The sequence below is a fragment of the Canis lupus genome, chromosome 36, assembly GCF_011100685.1.
Source record: "Canis lupus familiaris isolate Mischka breed German Shepherd chromosome 36, alternate assembly UU_Cfam_GSD_1.0, whole genome shotgun sequence".
NCBI lineage: Eukaryota > Metazoa > Chordata > Mammalia > Carnivora > Canidae > Canis > Canis lupus.
The window spans coordinates 19,003,584-19,026,739 of record NC_049257.1 but is presented as its reverse complement, the minus strand read 5'-3'; the positions used below and the strand labels follow the sequence as shown (position 1 = coordinate 19,026,739).

Sequence of the window (23,156 nt, the reverse complement as noted above, 5' to 3'; positions counted from 1 at the left end):
GCAGAATAAACACCTTCCATGTCATTAAGTTCATTTCCTGAATGAGTAAAACCTACAGCCCGCATGAGCTTCCTGAAACACTTACTCTGAGCCCACCCACCAGCTATGAATGTAAATCCCTGTGTCTTCCTCACTGGCCCAAATGAAAGCTCCTCAAGGGCACCATAAAACAAAAAATGGAATCAAACCCCTCTGGAACCATGTTCCCTGCCACCACCCATCCCTGACTCCTATTCTGGAAACTCAAAATTAAGTAACTGCCTTTCAGTTACTCTTATGTGAAGAGATCATGTTCCAGGAACTATCCCATTGGTGACTAGCTGTACCTGCTGGATATTTTCACCTCTCCGGTCCTGGGGGCTGACCTGTATGGGACAAGATGGTGGGTTTCCTTGTCCTCTGGCTCCTGACTGGGCTCAAATGGTGGGTGGCACTGACAGGAGAGGAGTAAAGTCAGGTATTTATTCCTCCAGTCTCACCCCACTGGGTCACCGTGGCTTGGCACATTATTCTTCTGAAGGTCACAACTCCTGCCAGGAGCTTTCTCCTGGAACTGAAGCTTCCCTCTCTTGGTTCTGGTTAATATTCTCTCCCCTTCAGGGTTAGGAGAAGCAAAGACTCTCTGCTCTTTCAGCCTTGGAAGCAGGGCATCATCCCTTGTTCCTTTTCTTCAATAACTTTGCAAATAACTCCTTTATTATGCTTTCCTATATTATTTCATTTGAGAAGATACCTATTTTCCGAGAGGGCAACTGCCTGCCATACTGGCCAAACAGCAGCTTTAGTGTAAATGCCATTCTTTGGTTCTTGATGTGATACTAAGTCAAAAAGAAAAATGGATGTGAGTAGAGGATGCTGCTGCTGCTTACAATAATGATAATCAGCTTTTCTTGCATGCTTACTAAGAGTCCAATATCATGTGTAATTCTTTATACAAATTAATTCACTTTAACGTACAACACCTTCACGAGGAGAATAGTAGGTGAAGATGATCTTTAGATGAGCCCAGTGGCCACTGCCTACTGATATTAACACTCTGTTAACACTCTCACACTAAGTGTGGACTGGATTTACCAACTCGCTTCTAATGATTAGAATATGGAGAAGTGATGGGATGTCACCTCAACATAATAAAGGTCATACATGGCAAACCCAAAGCTAACATCAAACTCAATGGTAAAATGCTAAAAGCTTTTCCTCTAAGATCGGGGACGAGATAAAGATACCCACCCTGGTCACTTTTATTCAACACAGTACTGGGAATCTTAGCTACAGCAATCAGACAAGAAAAAGAAAAAAGCATCCAAATTGCTAAGGAAGATGTAAAACTGTCAACATTTGCAAATTATATAACACTATATATATATAAAAAACTCTAAAGACTTCACCAAAAAACTATCAGAATAAATGAATTCAATAGTGTATTCAAGTTAATACATATAAACCACTTGCATTTCTATACACTAAGAATGTAGAACAAAGGGAAATTAAGAAAACAATCCTATTTACAGTTGTATCTGTTAAGAATAAAATAGGAATAAATTTAACCAAGGAAATGAAAGACCTGTACTATGAAAAATACAGGGCACTGATGAAAGAAATTGAAGATGATACAAACAAATGGAAAGACATACTGTGTTCCTGGATTGGAAGAATACGGTTAAAATGTCTATATTACCCAAAGCAAGCAATCTACAGATTCAACGCAATCTCTATCAAAATACCAATGACATTTTCCATAGAACTAGAACAAATAATACTAAAATTTATATGGAGCCACAAATAATGCCAAATAGCCAAGGCAAAACTGAGAAAGAAGAACAAAACTGAGGTATCACATTTCCAGATTTTATTTATTTGGGGGGGGGGGGAGAGAAAGCACACAGCAGTGGGGGTGAGGGAATGGGGTAACAGGGAGAGACAAGCGGACTCTGTGCAGAGCCTGGAGCCAGCTTGATCCCACGACCCTGAGACCATGACCTAAACCAAAAACAAGAGTTGGACACTCAACTAACTAAGCCACCCAGTGCCCTGCAATCTCATATTTTAAACTATACTACTAGGCTATAGTAATAACAACAGTATGGTATTAACTCAAAAAACAGACACATAAATCATTACAACAAAACAGAAAGCCCTGAAATAAACCCACATTTATGTGGTCAATTACTTTACAACAAAGAGGACAAGAATATACAATGAGGAAAAGACCATATCATCAATAAATGGTGCTGGGAAAACTGGACAGCTACACGTAAAAGAATGATACTGAACTCCTTTCTTATACCATATATAGAAATAAACTCAAAATGGATTAAAGACGTAAATGTGAGACCTGAAACCATAAAACTCCTAAAAGAAAACATGGCAGTAAACTCTTAGACATCAGTATTAGCAATATTTTTTTTGGATCTGTCTCTCCAGGCAAACGCAACAACAGCAAAAATAACAGACAGGACTACATCAAACTAAAAAGCTTTTGCACAGCAAAGGAAACCACCAACAAAAGGAAAAGACAACCTACTGAATGGGAGAAGATATTTGCAAATGATATATCTGATAAGGAGTTAATATATAAAGAACTTACACAATTCAACAAAAAACAATTCAATCTAAAAAATGGACGGAGGACCTGAATAGACATTTTTCCAAAGACATCCAGATGGGCAACAAATACATGAAAAGATGACCCACATCACTAATCATCAGGGAAATGCACATCAGAACCAGAATGAGGTATCACCTCACACCTGTCAGAATGGGTATTATCAAAAAGATAAGAAATAATAAGTGTTGACCAGGATGTGAAAAAAAGGGAACCCTTGTGCACTATTGGTGAGAATATAAATTGGTACAGCCACTGTGGAAAAAATAAAGAAGATTCTCAAAAATTGAAAAAGAGAACTATGGGGCTCCTGGTTTAGTTGGTGGAGCATATGACTCTTGATCTAGGGTTATAAATTCAACCCCCATGTTAAGTGTAGAGATTAATAAAAGTAAAATCTCTAAATTTTTTAAATTTTATTTTTTTATTTTTTTTTATTTATGATAGTCACAGAGAGAGAGAGAGAGAGAGAGAGAGAGAGAGAGGCAGAGACACAGGCAGAAGCAGGCTCCATGCACCGGGAGCCCGACGTGGGACTTGATCCCGGGTCTCCAGAATCGCGCCCTGGGCCAAAGGCAGGCGCCAAACCACTGCGCCACCCAGGGATCCCAAGTAAAATCTCTAAAAAAAAAAAAAAAAAAAAAAACCAACCCAGAACTACAGTATGATCCAGCAATTCCACTTCCAGATATTTATCTGAACAAAAACACTAATTCAAAAAGATATATGCACTCCTATGTTCACTGTATCAGTATTTACAAGAGCTAAAATATGGAAGCAACCTAAGCGTCCATCGAGAGAGGAATAAAGAAGATGCGGTACGCACACACAGAGAAATATTACTCAGTCATAAAAAAGAATGGATCTGGCTATTTGTGACAACACCGGTGGACCTAGAAAGAATTATGCCAAGTAAAATAAGTCACAGAGAAAGACAAATGCCATATGATTTCACTTACATGTGGATTCTAAAAAACAAAACAAACCAAACAAAACAGAAGCAGATTCATAAATACAGAAAACAAATTTGTTGTTGCCAGAGGGTGGAGAGGTAGGAGGATAGGCAAAATAGGTGAAGGGGATTAAGAGGTACAAACTTTCAGTTTTAAAACAAGTCACAGGGATGTGAAGTACAGCATAGGGAATGTAGTTGATAATATTGTAATAACTTATACGGCGACAGATGGGAACTATACTTATGATCATTTTGTGATGTATATGTCAAATCACTGTGTTGTATACCTGAAGCTAATAAACTGTTCTATGTCAACTATATTTCAATTAAAAATAAAATAAAGGGATGCCTGGGGGGCTCAGTCGGTTAAGTGTCTGCCTTTAGTTCAGGTCATAATCTCAGGGTCCTGGGATAGAGCCCTGTGTCGGGCTCAGTGCTCAGCATAGAGTCTGTCTCTCTTGCTCGCACTCTCTTCCTTGCTTGCACTCTCTCTCTCTCAAATAAATAATATCTTTAAAATATAAGTAAATAAATAAAGATTGAAAATACTTAGTAAATTTGCTGTCCCAGATGAAGATCTAAATTTCATCAGTCGACTCTTTTTTAAGTTTTTTTTGGAATAAGGTATGGTACAAATAAATAAAATATTCAGCTTTTAAGAGCTGAGTCCTTTCAGTTTTAGAAATTAGTAAATCCATTAAATATGTACTGACCACCCACTGGGTGCAAAGCAATGGGCAAGACTTTTTCTCCCCACGCACACCCTAATTCTCAGTACCATCCCCTGGCCTACCGTGGAACTTTTGATGCACATAGCATTCCATTTCCTCCCTATTAATTCAGAACAGAAAGCCCAAAACATTTAGGGTAATATAAAGCCTTTAACCAGATCTAACTGAACCTCAATAATTCCCTACAAAAATAAATATAGTATTTTCTTCTTTTGATATTTGGCACCACCAAGTCTGGATGCTAGTCAATTCAAGCCATTCACACCAGCAGAAGCTCAGAGGTGGAATAAACACAGGAAGTCAAGTCAAGAGACAGTATGCATAATAGTTAGAGGGTGTCAGTGTCAAAATAATCTGGGTTCTAATGTTCACAAGCTGAGTGACCTTGGGCAGGTTTCCTAAGCTCTCCAACTCACAGTTCCCTCATCTGTTAAAATGGGGACAAATATCTATTTCACAAAGTTGCTGTGAGAACTAAAGGGGATTCTGTATGTACCAGGACCTAGCCTAGTCGTGGCGTTCATTTATTAAGTGGCAATGAGTACTAAGAACGTGTCAGGTGCTGGCAACACTGTGGTGAACCACATGTCTCTCCCCCAAAGGGAGCTACTGTCTACAGGGGAAGACAGGTATTAAAAGAGTACTTACAATAAACGAATAATTGCTGTACGAGGAGAAGTTCTAAGTCACCAAAGCCTAGTTCAGAATTTTCCAAAATGAGAGCTATGAAATGGTAAGCAAATAAATATACGTATTAATAATCTTCTGCTCTGGTAAACTTGTCTTTGTCAATCTCAATGTCCTTCTCTCTCTCTCTCCCTCCCTCCTTCTTATTTCACAGTATCATGACAACATTTCTGGCCTAACTTCATCTTCAAACAGCATTTAACAAACCATTTTTTCTTATTAATTCATTTATATTAGTGTGCACGCCTGCAAAAGTTTAGCATAGTACCTCTGGCTGCCACTGCCTGCTTCTCGGTATCTTCATTTTCAGCTATTAATTTGGCATTACCCAAGGGAAGAGGGTATCTGTGACGGAATTTTAGGTTTTCATTTTTTTTAAAATTACAATCCATTTTTAGACTTTTTCAACTTCAGATTATTTCAAATTTATAATTAAGTTGCAAAAATAGTAAAAAAATGTTTCCAGAAACACTTTACTCATCTTCCCCAAATGTCACCATTTTACATAACTACAGCCCTCTTTTTGAAACTAGAAAAATTACCACTGATAAAATATTATGTAGGTTTTGACTTCAATGAGGGAAGCGCTGGGGTCTGAGGACAGACAGCCAGAGGCATGCTGTACAACTCATCACTGGCATCATGAGTGATTTACATCAGTGGACAATTCAGCTTATCATTTATTTTGGGCTCCCAATGATGAAATGATGGGAAGGGGCATGTACATTACCTTCCTAATTTCCTTTTGTGTATAATGCCAAAATTTACGTGGACTTTTGAAAGACTTCAACTCAGGAGAGTTGTTTTCCCAGCTAGTATTGAATCCATTCCCTATGAGGTCCCAGGAACTCTGCTGAACTTTGGGGAATCAAAGATAAGATTCCTGTTCTGCTTGTGTGCCACGCTCTGCTCATCTTTAGAGGGATTATCACATTTAATCTTTACAATAATCCAAGGAGGATTATGCCTGTTTGAAGCAAAAAAAAAACCAAACCAAAACAAAACAAAACAAAACAAAAACAAAAAACAACGCTTAGAGACCTAGCCAGGAAACCAGCCAGCTCCTCTGCTTAACATCCACGCCACACTGTGATAAGCGTTATTGATACCTCTTCAAGTCTGGAATACTATATTGATACATGAAATCACTTGTCCTCGTTTGATATAAAACATAACCATGCGCATATTACCATAGAAACGGCTTCAAAAGAAAAGCAACTGCATGATAAATCTTAGGAAAAGATGGGTACGTTTAGGAACATTTGCCAACAGGAAGGTTTTACACACATTACTTAACCTTTCTTGCAGAAGGGCTGTCGCCCCTGTTAGGAGTATGTCAAGATACAAATGTGCACATGACAAGGGTACAGGAAGACACAGCCTCAAGTCCAGGATGAAGCGTCTCCTCTGCCTAGGAGAGCAATACTCTAGGGCACATATTCCCACCTTTTCTGCTGTTACTCAAAGGGGCAGCCGGCCTTGGAATTCTAACTCGACTGAGTGGGTATGGGTATCGCATGGATCGTACCTTGCAGGTGTTTTTTCCAAGGCACACGTTCTACTATCTGTGTCGTCTCGGTGTTCCCTTGTCTTTGGGTCCCCAGGGCTTTCAGCACCGGTGCGAGCCTGCTAAGGAGAGAGTCCGCTTTGGCAACCGAGTAGAACTAAGACCCCTCGCTTTCTGCAAACTGGGACCGTGCGGTACCTGAGGACGAGGGGGGGCTGTCGGCACCATCCCTGGGGAGGCAAAACTGCTCAAGGAGTCGCCCCGGGGCGGCGGGGCGGGGAGGGGGCGCACATGCACGTGGGCTCCCGTGGGCTCCGGTGGGCCCCGCTGCAGGCTCCAGGAGGCGCCCGGGTGCTGCGGGGCGGGAGGCCGGTGCTGCGGGGGGGGGCGCACATGCACGTGGGCTCCCGTGGGCTCCGGTGGGCCCCGCTGCAGGCTCCAGGAGGCGCCCGGGTGCTGCGGGGCGGGAGGCCGGTGCTGCGGGGGGGGGCGCACATGCACGTGGGCTCCCGTGGGCTCCCGTGGGCCCCGCTGCAGGCTCCAGGAGGCGCCCGGGTGCGGCGGGGCGGGGAGGGGGGAGGCCCGGGCTGCGGGGCGGGGCGGGGCGGGGGGCGCACATGCACGTGGGCTCCCGTGGGCCCCGCTGCAGGCCGAGGTTCATCTTTAAGATGAATTTGGAGAACGGAGGAGAGAGAGATAGAGGGCGAAGGGAAAAGGCTCTCCCTCGGGTGGGGGGCGCCCCGGCGGCGGGAAGGGGCCCCGGTGCACACCCCTCTGCAGACGCTCGAGCCGGGGAGGGGCGGGGGGGGCGGAGATGGGGGGACGGAGCCCCGCGGGCCGCAGCCTCCCGCTGCTCCGGGGGCTCCCGCGGCGGCCGGGCGGGCGGGGCGGGCGGGGCGCCCGAGGGCGAAGGGCCGGCGGCGCGTCCGCGTGTGGCGGGGCCGCGGGGGGAGGGGAGGGGAGGGGAGGGGGGAGGCCGGGGAGCCGAGGGGAGGGCTCACATCTCCGCGAAGTTCCCGGATGGTCGCAGCCTCCCGGCGCCGAGCGCTTTTCCTGCCGGGCCGGCTCAGCCCTGCCGACCCGGGAGAAGTTTCCCAGGAGGAAAGAAAAAAAAAAAAAAAAAAAAATGCCCGGCGCGCGGCGGGGCCGTGGAGCCGCCCGGAGCTGCAGCAGCGCGGTAAGGGATGCGCGGGGCCCGGGGGCTGGGGCGGCGCCCCGGGGAGACCCCGCGGCCGGCGGGAGGGCAGGGCAGGGCTCCCCGCGGGGTGGGGGCGCCCCGGGACGGCGGGGGGGCGGGGCGGGGGGCCGCGGCGCCCCTGGTGCCCCCTGGTGCCCCCTGGTGCCCCCGCGGAGTCCCCGCCCCCCGGCTCCCCGAACGGGGCTCCCGCCTGCAGCCCGCGGCTCGTTCGGGGCTCGGGGCTCGGGGCCCGGGGCTGCCCTTCCAGGCGCTGCCACCCCCTCCCCGCGGGGGCGCTGTTGCCCCCACCCCGGGGCCTTTCCCGAACTTTCCGGGCAGCCTCGCTGCAGCCTTTTTGTGCCCGCGCGTTTGTCTGTCTGGAACAGAACCGCCGAAGAAAGTTGCAAGCGTAAGGGAAACCAGCCCAGGGGACCCGAACCCGGGGCGGGGGTGCAGACCTTCACCCCTCTGGGATGAACAGCGGGTACGCCTGGGTCGCCTGGGTCTTCGGGCCCTGCAGGGTCCCTCTGGGGCCACGGGCTCCGGCCTGACGCCTTATCTCGGTTCTCGGGAAGCCTCTCAAGTTGTTGGCAGTGACTGGGTGCACTTGGTCCCTTTTTCTGAGAGTTCCGTGTCACTGCTGCCCGCCCCATAGTCACCCCACCCCCGGCCGCTGGCCCCGGATGGCCCCAGACTGCGGGCGATGCAGCCGCGGAGCCCCGGACACAGGCCCGCCCTGGGTCGGTTTTCCTTTGCCAGTTTCCCAAGGCAATTTCAAAACAATACTGTAGCTTCACTTTGAGTCATTGGCTCTTTTTTTTCCTGCTCAGAAATGCCTTTTCCTATAACGGGTAAGATAACTACCGGGAGGGTTTTCTTGTACTTTGCATAAAACACCTTGTGACTTTTTGAAATGAGAGAGAGCGAGCCCCGGAGGCCATCAGCATTTTGCATCCTAACCCCTCCTTACAGTGCTCACAACAGGGCCTTCCACTCTTGCTGTGTATCTTTTACGCCTGTCGTCCCCATAGGGTTGAGTTTCTCAGGAACCAAACCCCTGTCCACCTGTAGGAGCCCATGACCCGTCACGGAGGTGTGCAGACTAGAGTCTGCAGATGTTATTCAACATTTTAGTCCCATCATCATCATCTTGGGACCTACCCAACCCTGCCATCACTTTGGCTCCCCTGGGAAACACATAAACTTTTTTTGGGTTTGCAGGGTACCTGGGTGGCTCGTTTGGTTCAGTGTGTGACTCTTGATACTGACTCAGGTCTTGATGCCACCGTCCTGAGGTCCGCAGTTCTAGCCCTGCGTGGGTCTCCACACTGGGCTGGGAGCCTACTTAAAAAACAAAACAACAGCTTCAGGTTTGTGTGATGTAGAGCAGGAGGGTTTGTGAGCGAGGTAAGATCACATTCTGGGTAAGATCACATTCTGGGACGTTGACAGACAGGGAGATTACTTCCAATTAGAGAGATGCGTGCCTCCTTCCGTGTGCTTGTTCACTTCACCAGGTAAGTCTCTAGTGGGAATTCAGCCACTTTCTTATGCCCTTAGGCAAATCGTGGAACTTGAGACTTCCTTATCTCATCCAGGAAATGGGGTTGGCCATATTTGCTTTTTGTCCATCACATGGAAGGAGGATCAGGTGGGGTGATGGGAGCTCAGAACAGCAGGAAGCACAGCACAAGCATCAGAGGGCCACCCAGACACCGTGCAATGTGTAGCATCCATACAAAAGAGCGATAAAGAGCTGAAGTGGTGAAGGAGAGGAGTGGTGAGTGAAAAGAAGTTGGTATTCTCTTATCTTTCAACTTTGCTGTCTCAGGTGCTCTGGCCAGAGGTGAGCGTCCTTTTGTGGGAAGAATTCATTGCTGGGTCTGTGTCACTGTCTGATATTTCAGGGTGTTCCTAACTATTGGTTGTAATTTTAGGAAGTAGATACTTTCTGCAGTGCAGAAAAGCACCTTTTATTCTTTGCTATAACCCATTTGTTTTTATAGTATCTCATATTCAGGATTCCATCTCCCGGAGAGCCATGGTCTTCCTGAAACCTGCCTTCCAACGAGGTCTTCCAAATTCCTAATTTCCACACAGAGATCTCTCTGCCACTGTGTCCCAGCGGTCCACAGTTATGCCAGGTGTTGGAAGGTTGGTAGGCATAAGCCTTGAGAATAGCCAGGACCCACATCTGGGAAGCAGGTCTCAGTGGGACTCCAGCCAGATACTCATTTGGCATTGAGGGTCCCTGCTAGGGGTCGCTGCTGTGTACTGTGCCGTGGTAGAGTGGGAGGCCTTGCTCAGAAAGAGATGGGAGTTTGCCTCTGACCGCTTACCTTCTGGTAGAGGAGACAGGTTTCAAACAGTGGAATGCGAGGCAGAATGTGGTCAAGAAGGTAAAAAAAAAAAAAAAAAGATACGGATCAGATGCAAGGAATTTAGAGGAGATCGAAATTGCTTCCAGCTGGAGGGAGTCAGTCCTTCACTTATTTGTCCATTTAACCAATATTTAAGAGGTGTCTCCTGAGGGCCAGGCGTTGCAGGAGTAACAGGCCATTCACGTTGCCTTCTCCCTTCACTCCTCCAGTGAGGAGCGGTTCAGGTTCCAGCTCCCTGGACAGATGAATACTTCCTCTCTCAGCCTCATTGTGTCATCGAACCTAACACTTGTCAATTGTTCCTCACCCTGTAGGGATAATTGGCAGGTCAGAATAATTCTGTCTCTTGAATACTTCGGAATAATAAAAACTCTGGTCACACCAAAGCCCCCAGAATACCTTCAGTTAGTTGAGTAACGCTGTTCTGTTTAACACACTGTGACTGGGATTGAAGGATGCTGGGCCTTAGCCATGGGTGTGCCTGGAAGCTTATAAAGGCTTGATTCTGTAAGTCTGTGGGAGGCCCAGAAATCTATCATTTGAGAACTCCTCACCGCCTCCCAGGCAATACTGATGTGCTACGAGGTACAGAGTCCCCTAAGGATAAAGCATGGGTCAGGAAGTTGGGCAGATCTTGCTTCCCGTCCCAGTTTTGTCTTTTGCAAGTTCTTTGACCTCTGTTTCTGTGCCTTTAAAAATGAGAAAACTACCTCTTCCTACAAGGTTGTTGTGAGGGTCCAGTGAAGTCGTGGATGTGGATTGCTTAGCAGCTTATCCGGGCCGCTGCTTGGTATTTGTGGGCCATTATTATTACTATTGCTAATGTTAATATATGGTGTTAGTATATACAGAACGTTGTTGGTATTGGTCTTGTCGAATGGAGATTCAGGAAGAGCCTATACATGGGAACAGCAGCATTTTATATAAATGAACATATAATAATCCCTTTTAGCAGTCTGTAGTTTGTAGAGTGTTTCACCTCAGTCACCTCGTGCATTCTCTTAACAGCTGGAAAGGGAGGGATCCCACAGAGAAGAATCTCCGTATTTGGGGGCTACCAGTCCGTGATCTGCTTACCCAGTCAGGCCTACTCTGCTAAGGTTATCTGGGCAGATAAAGGGTAGGAAAAGCAAAGACAAGACATGCTGTACCTCCCTGGCCCCTTGGCACCAGGAAATGGTATGCTGTGACAGTCATGGTGGCCATCACCAAAGTGAGGGTGACCAGTGGACTCGACTGCCTGCCCCAGGCCGGCTGCTCTGGTCACAGATAGAGCACCTAAGCCCCCTGGGGTAGGAGTGCCATGGCTTTTGCGTTATCCTTTTGCCAAGGATCAGGAAACTTTGATTCCTGAGAAGCATGCTCAGCATTAGTCTTCAGATCAGTCATAAATACTTGTTGAGAAGTCAAAAAATAGGCTTTGCTACTACTCAGCTAAAGACACACTTAGCTGAAATAGGAGACAGAATCACCTACAATTTTCATTAGTTTAGAAGCTTCAGTAAACATAGTTCTTATTGCTGTGGTGTTATATAACATTTTAGCATTACTTACTATGGATACATTTTTTTTCCTCTTCCAGTAAGCCATCTTTCCAGTATAACACAATTTCTTCTTTTTAATTTTCTTTTATCTCTTAGTTATATTACGGGAATCAGATTCTTCAAAGCTTTCTATGATCTGGCCTTGGTTTTAAAAATCTTTCCTCCCTCCCTTCCTCCTGTCTTCTCTCTGCTCTCCCTCCCTCTTTCACCTGCTTTCTTTGATGTTACCACTTACTACGTGTCATTTAATGGAATCATTTAATAGCTACACCACTGTGTGAGGTAGGTTCTGCTTATATACGTGGAACTGGAGGGTGAGAGAAAGGTAACTTGCCCAAGGTCACACAGCTGGTGACAGCATGCATTCAGACCTGCACCGTTCTGATTCCAACCTCTGCCCTTTTGACCCTTAATTTCACTTTCATTGATTATATACTACTTTGCATGTGCTGGGCTCCAGCTAAACTATTCTTATCCATCCCCATCTGTTTCCTTTGCCTTGCCATTTCTCCTCCACACTGCTGCCTCTCTTCACCTGATGTGGAATCCTATAGATTCCTCAGCTTGGCCACAAATGCTTCTTAAGAAGACAAATAGTAGGGCAGCCCTGGTGGCTCAGCGGTTTAGCGCCGCCTGTAGCCCAGGGCGTGATCCTGGGGTCCTGGGATCGAGTCCCCCATCGGGCTCCCTGCATGGAGCCTGCTTCTCCCTCTGCCTGTGTCTCTGCCTCTCTCTCTCTCTCTCTCTCTGCATCTCTATGAATAAATAAATAAAATCTTAAAAAAAAAAAAAAGACAAATAGTAGACCTTGCCAATAGTCAATAAGAGGAGACTACCCTAAAAAAAGAAGAGACCCGATCACCTACAAATTTCGCTAGTTTAGTAACTTCAGTAAACATGGGTCACATTGTAAAAATATGCTTCTTGATAAGAGCCATGAGCTGATTCCTGCCTCTTCTAGTAAATTCCTGTAGGTATTTGTTTGGGCCTCATCTGTGGCTTGAAATCCATTCTGTCCTGTATTGCAGTCACACATGTGTCTCTCTTCCCCCACTAGATGATAAACTCAGGGCAATAACTTTTTTTTTTTTTGAGCATTTTATAGTCCCTCAGAAATAGTAGGTTCTTGTCTAGTAGGTTTTCAATTAATGTTTATTGAATGGTGGTTTATTTCTGCCACTCTGGTTGTAAGATTTGAGATGAGTAGATTTTTCATAAAGGCAAAGTAGATCTTGATGTTTTACTGAAGATTATCTGGGTTCTGAAGATGCAAAGAAACAAATTTCATTTTAAGAGTAAGTAGTCCTCTGGGACACCTGGGTGGCTCAGTGGTTGAGTGTCTGCCTTTGGCTCAGGGCGTGATCCCGGGGTCCTGGGATCGAGTCCCCCTGCAGGAGGCCTACTTCTCCTTCTGCCTGTGTCTCTGCCTCTCTTTCTCTGTGTGTCTCATGAATAAATAAATTTTTAAAAAAATTAAAAAGTAGTCCTTCACCATGATTGGTTTGTATCATATGTTTTTAATCATATGTGTAATTAGCTTTTACTGCTGTATATTTTTATGTCTTCTCAATTGAACAGTAATAATGATCCAATAATAAAAGAATGGAATTTTGAATTCTCATGGGGAAGGTGGGGATTAGTGTAAAACCTAAGAAGTGATATTTGCTCGTCTAATACCGGTATCTGGGTCACTTCCATGTAAATGAGGGTTTGGATTCTCCCACTCATGGATTTTCTACCTTTGTCTTCGGACTAAGAGGTGATGCACATCCTGATGAAGTTTAAGCAAAATTGCAGGCTACCACCCTCCCCATAAACTACCGCAGATTTCTTTGTATCTGGGGGATAAATCGTTCTCTCAGATAAGAGGTGTCCACAAGAGAAAGGACATGGTGAATAAATAGGAAAATTTAGAGCCAGCTAGTTTCTTGGGCCATTGGAGTCCATTACAACTTAAAGGTTTTTAAAATTTATTTTCTATTTTTTTACATAGGTAATACCTACTCCATTTAATACATTTCTGTATAGGTTTACATTATTCAAATGTATTTTTTCATAAGCAATACTTGATTAACTATGTGGAATATGTACACCTTACCTCATTATAACAGCTAAACGTGGTTACATTTCTCCTATTTTTCCCTCTTGTACTTCCCACCATTTATTTACATATTTAAGACTGTGTTACATGGATATTGTTTGCATTTTGCTTGTTTTCCCTTTTTGATATTTTTTGGACATACTACTACTTTATTTTTTTTAATATTTTTACATAATCTCTATACCTAATTGGGGGCTCAAACTCACAACTATGAGATCAAAAGTCATATACTCTTCAGACTGAGCCAGCCAGGTGCCCCACTACTACTGTGTTCTTAACAGTTGCATAGCGTTCTGCCATAGCAAGCTGTATATAACATGACTGGTGCTTTATTGGTTGTCTGCAGTCTCCCATCAGAGTTTGCCCTGCTGGTTCAGGGACCATCAGCTCACCTGTTGGCTCTTGCTAATGGTGCCCAAACATATTAATTCATTGAGTCAAGTCAAACAACCAGTCATTCACTGACAGAATAAAGATACTCATTTAGTTGTCATACACAAACCAATGGGCAGTTGAATTTCTTGCGTGTCAACCACTTGTGTCTCCCCAGCCCATTTCTGAAAACTTCCATGCGTTTTTCTGTAGGCATATGAAGGACATTACGTCTGTGGAATGAAGAATTTAGGCGTGAGAAGGACCAAGAGAGAAATCTGGCCACATCTCAGAGTGATGCAATGTTGAAATGTTGAACATGTTACAAGTAATATTTCAGGAAACTCTGAGACTCGCTGCCCTCCTGCCCACCCCCGTCCTCCAGCAGAATAGATTCTTAAAGTAGGGAACCTTCGGACCTCAGAGAAGATCTTGAGAAAACATGTACCCAGCTATTTTTTTCTCTGACAATGTAAACAGTGAGATCAGTGTCTTAACCACAGTAGTCTTGTGTTATGGGGATGGATATTTAGATAATGGAGACAGTCAGATCGGCCTGAGATATAGGAGGGAAAAAATGGGCTGTTCTTGAACAGCCCCTGTCTTGAGCAGCACATGTACATGCTGAGGGAAGGACTTCAGGAAGGACCCTGGTGATGGATTTGAGAGAGGTGTGGGGAGGAGAATGAGAGAAGACAAAGAGCCCTTTGCTTTCCCTGGTCCCCAAAGGCCAGGCTGAGGGGACACTAAGACAAGATTTCAGATGGTACTGAAATTTCTAATCCAGTTTTTGGGAGCCTATAAAAAGGCAAAGTAGTTGAAGGCCCCTTAAAACCTTTTTAAAAAGTAGTATAGCAGTTTATTTTAAGCAGTACCTATTCTTATGTATTAGAGCTGGAATTTACCATGCATGGGTTAAGAAATAACCCAAAGTATCAGTTTTAAAAAAAAATCTCAGGTTTTGTGAGTAAAATTTCACATGTTCTTTTCTGTAGAGTTTTAGCACTGTATAAAAAAAAAGCCTCACATTTTATTTGAGATAAATTAAGAAGTTATTGTTAAAATTAAGGCAAGTCTTGAGTGACATTTTATTAGATGTTGGCGCTAGAACCTCATTAATTAAACATCTATCCTTGATTTTCTCTTTTTTTGATGAGGAATGGGAGAAGTAAAGGGAAATTCTCAATCGGTTAAAGGACTGTGCAGTGGTTATTATGGTATTACTTTAACCATAAAATTCCTTTCTGTGTAGAAGTTCTGTATGCATCATCTCTACTATGCTGTGATGAAACAGTATGTTTCATAGAGCTAAGAACCACCAGACCAAGTGTTCAGTCTTTATAATTTAGTCTTTGCTCCTTTCTTTTTGTTGAAAATGTGATTTTACCACTTTTTAAAAATTAAGTTGTTTTCACTTTGTTCAGGTTACAAAAGTATGTGCTTGCTATAGAGAAGACAAAAAAAGGAAGAAATGTGTAAAGAAAAAGTTAATAATTTTTCTCTTCTAGCTCTCAAATTCCAACTCCTCAAGGTGATCAATATTATCAGTTCAGGATGCACCCATCCTCAGCTTTGTCCTTATTATGTAACTATATCCAAATAGAAATGCCCATTTTTTTTCTATTAAAAAGAGAAACACATTGAGATGCAGTTGACATATAACATTGTGTAGATGTAAGGCATATAATGTACTGATTTGATACAGTTATATGTTGTAATATGATGACCACCATAGCTTTAATACCTCCATCACTGTCACATTATTATCATTTCTCTTTTATGGTGAGAACATTAAATATTTCAAGTATATAATTTCAAGTATTATAATTCACCGTTGTTACAGTCACAATGGTATGCGTTAGATTCCTAGAACTTACTCATCTAATTGCAAGTTTATATCCTTTGACCAACATCTCCCCATTTCCTCTACCCCTAGCTCCTGGTAACCACCACTCTATTCTCTGTTTCTACAAGTTTGGCTTTTTTAGATTCCACATATAAGCAAGATCCTACAGCATTTGTCTTTCTCGGTCTGACTTATTTCACTTTGCATGACGCCCTCAAGGTCTATCCATGTTGTCACAAATGGTAGAGTGTCCTTCTTTCTCTTGGCTGAATAGTAAATACTCCATTGTGTATGTATACGTCATTTTTATCTGTTCACCTACCAGTGGACATAGTTTGTTTTCATATCTTGGTAATTGTGAGCAATGCTGCAATGAACATGGGGGTACAGATATCTTTTCGAGAACCACAGTTTTAAAAAATATTTTATTTATTTATTTGACAGAGAGAGAGAGCACACAAGTAGGGGGAAGGGCAGAAGGAGAAGGAGAAGCAGGCTCCTTGATGTGGGGGTCGTTCTCCAGACCCTGGAATCTTGATCTAAGCTAACGGCAGACACTTAACTGACTGAGCCACCCAGGTGCCCTGCCACCGATTTTTTTTAACATAACAAAACATTATAGACCTCCTCTCCAAATTAAAAAACTCATTTAAAAAAAAATTAGAAAATTTAAAAAGATGAGATGCCTGGGTGGCTCAGTGGTTAAGCATCTGCCTTCAGCCCAGGGCGTGATCCTGGAGATCCAGGATCGAGTCCTGCATCGGGCTCCCTGCATGGAGCCTGCTTCTCCCTCTGTCTGTGTGTCTGTCTCTCTGTCTCTCATGAATAAATAAATAAAATCTTAAAAAAATAATTAACTCATTTATATCATGGCTGGTTAATATTCCATAAATTAATCATTCAAGTTGTTTCAAGTTTTGTGCTACAGCAGCAGTTTTTCTTTAAACATCCATGTGCATTAATTTGAACATGCTAACATACAGAAGCTTTTATTTTTGTCTGTCAGAGTCCCCAAAGTGGTATTACTTACCAAAAGTTGTAGTAATTCGCAGTCCCACTAACACTATTTGAAAATCTCTGTTTCCCCACATCCTTGCCAGCATAATTTATTTTAGAAGTATAAACTTTCTAATCTCTTTTTCCTGTTTTGTTTCAGATGATTTCATTAGGGAGCACTTGTCACTATCTTTTTAAAAAAACATTTATTTGAATTATTCATGTCTTGTCTTTCCTTCATTTTCTAAAGTGCATATGATTTGTCTTCTAGAGCTGGAGGAGAAAAGCTTGAGCCTAAGCTCCCTGAACTTGATTGTTCTGTATTGAAGCGAAACAAAACACTTGATTTCTCTTTATAGTAAAGCAAATCTAGACTTCTCAGTCCCAGTTTTCTCCTTCTAAAAGTATATTATATAAGAAATTGTCTCTGGAAATACCGATGTTTTAATAAAAACACACTTACAAAATACAAAGATGGGAAATTTTAAAGGAGCTTCAAGCTTGCACAGCTAACTGGCTTTCCCTCTCAAGTGCAGAAGTCTGAAGACAAAGGTTCTTTGAGAGCATTAGTTATAAGTTATACTGGATTACATCAAGAGGAAAAAGTGAATCACAGCAGATAGGAATTTAAACCTGGAGCGCTGTTGAAAGCCTCCGCGCTGTTGCTCCTGCTTGTTTTTCTGGGAGGTGGGACTAGATTCCACTTCTCCCGTTCTTATAGTTGCTGAGTTCATTATAAAATTATTTGTGTATAACTCCAGCAGTACATTGGTTAATCAGAAACATCTGTACAACTGGATTCGTTTATATGAACAGAATAACTAAATCAATCAGCAGAATTTCTTGTATTCGGGTAGGTCGGACCAACATTGTGTCGTCCAGAATAATAACAGTCCTTTGTAGCTAACCTGACACAGATGGCAAAAGGATTGTGTCTGGGCAGCAGAAGTTGGAACTGAAAATGAAGAAATCCTGTGAGTCCTTGATATCTGCCTTCATGAAGTTTTACTCTGCTTTGAATGGTGGTGTTTTAAAGGCCCAGGCGCTTCAGAGAGGGATGTCCTTGTTCAAAGAAGGAGCACAGCCGAGTCCCACCTTTGGAAGGACGGAGGCTCCTGGATGAGGCTGAATTGTCCAGAACAGAGTCGCCTGAAAGAGAAGTGCGAACCTTCTTCCAAACTGCCAGGGGCCCTCGGCCGGGAACAGGCCGGGAACAGGTCCACACCGCGTGTCTGGCTGGAGGGAGCCGACCGGGGCAGAGGACGTGGGTCCCCGGGGGAGACTGAGGCTGGATCGCCGCCTGCCGGAGCCAGAGCAGCTCCCAGGGTGGCGTGTGCCTGTGCACAGCCCGAGGTCCACGGGGGCTGAGCGGGTCACAGGGCGCGGCCCCGGCCGTCTGGCTCTCGCCCCGGTTCCCCTGGACACCTCATACATGAACACGGCAGGGGAGGGGGGGATCTGATGAGAACAGGGAAATCTCTAGACGCCGAGGCCCCCTGAACTCTCCACCACTTAAAACTCCCAAGTCCTTCCCAAGGCCAGAGGTCCGCGGCCCGGCTGGCCGAACCCCGAGGCGGGCTGCGTTGTGAGCGGCGCTGGCCTTCGGGAGGGCTGCGTGGCCCGCGGCCGCCTAGGTTTTAGCCGGTGGCGGTGTGGGTAGCGAGCGAGGGGGTGGCCCAGGGCAGTGGCGGCTGCTTCTCTTGCCCGGTGCCAGAGCCCCAGCCCTGGGACCGGCGCACGTTGGCATCTCCTTGGGGCCCCCGTGTGCTGATGCCGGAGGGCACACGGCCCCCTGCTCTACCTTCCCTTCCACGCTGCCCTTGCCTTCGGATGCCCATCAATCCTCCGAGACTATGTAGACTCTTAAAAATTAAGTCACTCTGAGCTTGAGTCCTGATATCAACAACTGATTTAGTTAATGCCTTTTGCATTGGATCCTTTGCTAAAAGTAGTGGGAGGGGTGCCTGGGTGGCTCAGGCGGTCAAGGGTCTGGCTTGGGCTCGGCTCATGATCCCAGAGTCCCTCTCCCTCTCCTTATTCTCTCCCCCGCACCCCGCCCCTTAAATAAAATCTTTAAAAAAAAAAAAAAAAAAAAGTAGAGTAGGAAAGTGGAGAGAGCAGAAGGGTAGGAGCCCAACACACGTATTCTGGTTCCGGCTTTGCTGCCAGTAGTCATGTGACCTTGACAACAGTAAACACTATGTGGAAGTCGAGTGGAGAAATCTATTGGAAGGGGCAGCTTGTGCCAAGGAGGATGCCTGTGATCCCTGTGATGGGGCACACAGCATCTCCAAATTGGGCGCTATCTAAACAGTGCAGTTGTTAACATTTTAACGGATCAGTTAGATATCTGATGACACTGGAATTTCACCTGGCCTGTTTTTGACTCAGTATTTGATAAATGAGAGAAAGACGTCTATCACATCTCTCTCGTTTAGCTGCAATAGTATATGTGTGTTATGTGTAATATATATAATCAAATTCTATTTTGGCAAACTCTTCGAGTTCTTTTTTTGTTTTGATGATTTTATTTGTTTATTTATTTGAGAGACAGAGCATGAGCAGGAGGGAAGGAGGCCAAGGGAGAAGCAGACTGCACTGACCAGGCAGCCCAATGTGGGGCTCGATCCCAGGACCCTGAATCATGACCTGAGCCAAAGGCAGACACCCAATCAACTGAGCCACCTGGGTGCCCCCATTAAGTTCTTTATACTTGAATCCCATTGTATACTTGCTTAAGAAAGAACATTAGCTGTTACCGTGAGATTTTCTTTGTAATGTTATTTGTGGAGATGGGATTTGAGCCAGATGCTCTCCAGGTATGCTCAGAAGATCTTGTTTTATTTATATTTGCTGAAAATCACCTCACTAGGTGCATACACACATGCAGTATATTAACCTTTACTCTCTATTAGTACACTCATGGTCATAACCTTGAAACCGTCTGTCCTCACCATCTACTACACATAAGTGCATGCGCGCGTGCATGTACATAACATCATTTGCTTGCTCTTTTTAAGAAGCACTTCAGATGTAACCAGGAAGCACCAATTCCAAACTTCACTGGGAAAGTCCATTGCTGGAGTTATATGCATTAGCCTTTGTGGCTTTTTAGAAGGCAGAGGCCACTGCTTACTAAAGTGCTTTTTGTGTAATCTCAGAGAAAACATCACATGCAGGTGACTGTAAGCACATGCTTTGGAAGCTGTTCACTGTGACTGTGGTGATTCCTGGGAGTAGATAAAAATACCCACATGGGGCTTCACTTCCAGAGTCCTGCCATGATCTTTGATTGGTAGTTGTGACCATAGCTGGGTGAGTCTCTTGTTTGTATTTCTTACTCGTGGTCTGAAGAACAACATGTTGCTATTTTGGCTCAGAGGCAGACCATCTTGGATGTCTTCCAAGAAACTGCGCTGCTTTTGCTTCTTGAGATTGGTGCTAACATTACAGGACCTCTAGTTATGCATGGAAAGATCCTGAGCCGACAGGCAGTAAATGGTGCCCCTGTGGACTTTTCTTACAGAGAGAGTAGACAAACTTGTCTATCTGGGAAGCCGAACCTGAGGTGCCCAAGAGAGCCCAACCACCATTAGTTAAGGTTGTGACTAGGAGAAGATGCTTTTGAGTTCTAACGCAGATGCCCAAGAAAGGATGAAGCCCTGGTAGAGAGTTCCCCTGTGCTCCCCCTTCAGCTCCGGCCCCAGCACCACGGAGGAGGAGAGAGTGCAGAGGTCAGCAGTGACATCAGGGGAAAGAATCTGGTGGTTCTGAGCTGCAGGAGAAGCCCCAGTGGTGGGGCAGGGAGGCAGGCAGTGAAGGAAGTGAGATCCTCAACCTCCTCTGCTCCCAAGAAGCCCCCATGCTCATGTGGTTGTTGTGCAGGGGGCGCTGCAGTGCAGGAAGCTTGTTGAGCTGGCCTAAGCTGTGATCTGCCCTTAGAAGGAACTCACGAGGATAAAGCGGAAATAAGAACATGCCATGTCCTCTCATGCTTACTCACAGAAGTCGAGAATGAATTATTCCTCCAGATTTCCAGTAGTCATTTTTGGACAAGTAACAATCATAATAGCATCTAGCATAGATGTTGCTTACTGTGGACCAAGTAATGTTCTAAATGCTCTAAATTAACTCACTGAGTCCATATAATGACCCTGTTATATGCAGAGCAGGCACTATTATCTTCATTTTGCAGATGAGGAATTTAAGGTTAATGAACTCGTCCAAGTTTACATGGTTAGCTTGGCAGAGTCGAGATTCAGCCCAGCCCGTGTGGTTTCCCAGCCCACTGTGAACCGTGATGCCCCCCACCTTCCCGCCAGCTCTTCAGTGAAGGGCATAAAATTGGAAAGGACCTAAGTGGCCCCAGCTTTTTTTAAGCAGATGACTGGTCCCTAGTACAGTGTTCTGAGGAAGTAACCTGGACTTTCTGTTCCTCTGTTTGGCCTGTGTGTCTGGGTTAGGGTCACCAACCCACTGGAAAGGACAGCCTGAAACAGTGAAGACCAGCCTGCTCTTTGACGGTGTTCTGGGTGCAGCATTAGCTTTGCTCTGAATCATCCACCCCCAACATCCATCACAGACATACGTTCTAAATGACCTAAGATTTTAGCCTCTAATGAGGAAGAAAATCATCCTAGAGTGTCACAGGTGCTGCCTGAGACTGGTGTCATTGACCAGTGTCACATTACACTCTCAAGAATAAATGAATAACACAAATTATATATAGCTGGTAGGCAAGGAGTGTACAACTCAATGATAAAACATAGAACCTCTCATAAAATCCCAGAATGTCGAGCTGGGAAGCAAACTAGAGATGAAGATTATTTTGCCCATCCTCCCCGGCTTCACAGGTGAAGAAACAGAACCTCATAGAAGTTAAGTGACTTTCCCAAGGCCAATGCTAGTTGGTAGCAGATTTGTTTCGACCCAAGAACTCAGGCCTGCCGACTTCCAGGCCAGCTCTTTGCCCTGTCCAAGACTGCGTAAAATAGTCCATAAATAAGTTTCTTAGTCAACTGCAGGTGAAACGGGAATGGTCTGTTTCCTTACTGGGCAACAATGAGGCCAGCATGGCCCTAAAGATATGAGGGGCACAGTTAGAAACCTCCTTTGGGTACAGACTGCAGCAAGCCCAGGTGAGGAAAAAGCCGGGCAGTGTTCAGAGGAGCTATTCCTGTGGAGCTGGCAAGGCCAGGACCAGGAGAGCAGTTACCTGTCCCGGTACCCTCTGCTCAAGTCTGTTGTTCTGAAGGTGAAGGAATTAAACTGGCTCGATTTATAGCAGACTTCAGTGACGGGGATGAGGAAGAAGAGGGAAATGGTCACTTCTTTATCATGAAGAAAAAGATATTTCAAAACCCTGGTCCTGAGAGTAACTGTCAGGCCACCAGCCCTTGGTCAAGCCTTGGTCCAAGTGTCTGCAGGCTGCTGGGTTCTTGCTAGATTGCCAGGAGGGAGAATTTTAAGACCTTCCTGGTAGAGGCTCGGGCAGACCGTGGAGGCCTCTCTGGGGACCTCTGCATCACCAGCGACCTGGCAGGGGCTGCTGGTGTCTGGGGTCAGAACTGCAGAGGCCCAGCAGGCTTTTTTTTTTTTTTTTTTTTTTTTTTTTTTGCTGACAAGGACAACCACAGGCAACCTTTGTACCTGCCGACCCATGGCCTGGGACTCTCCGCAGGCAAGAATGGAGAGGAAGTCAGCTCTACATCAGGAAGAGACAGAAGTCTAAGACCATAGCTCTGTTCCAGAGCTGGCATCCGGAACTGTGTTCCCCACTTCTGAGCTCTACTGCCCCCACGGGGGGGGGGGGGGGGGGGGCTGTAAATTAATAACTTTGTCTGGGGCTGATTTTGGCCCTGGTCTTGTGTGATCCCACCCACAGCAAGAGCATTTGGGGGGAATTAAAACTCAGGGTGGAGAGGAAGCTTGAGGAGCATTCACTACAACTCCTTAGAGACCTTGACCAGTAGTCCCCAAAAGCACCCTTTTGGTGGACCACCAAGGGGTGAGGGGCCATTTATTCCCTCCCTCCCTTCACGGGCTGCAGCTCTATCAGCCCCCTTGAGGATATCTCTGCCATTTATCTGGCCATCTTTTCAAGCCCAGGAAAAGACCAAATTAAAAAAGCTGTCCCAGGAACAAAAGGTAAAACAAAACCGAGTTCATTCTTAAGCCGGATCTGATCCGAACGGTTTTTAGGGAGGCACATTGGTCATGAGTCCCAACAGGGCTTTCCAGCCTCAAATCTATAG

General features: G+C 45.2%; 1 protein-coding gene across 1 annotated transcript in view; it reads left to right on the top strand.

Annotated features, from left to right (window-relative positions):
* Positions 1–7,452: 7,452 nt before the first annotated feature.
* WIPF1 (WAS/WASL interacting protein family member 1) overlaps positions 7,453–23,156 on the top strand; it is a 122,508-nt gene continuing 106,804 nt past the window's right edge. Inside the window, exon 1 of the mRNA XM_038584891.1 lies at positions 7,453–7,662. The gene's annotated coding sequence lies outside the window, so the exon portion shown is untranslated. The remainder of the gene's footprint in view (positions 7,663–23,156) is intronic.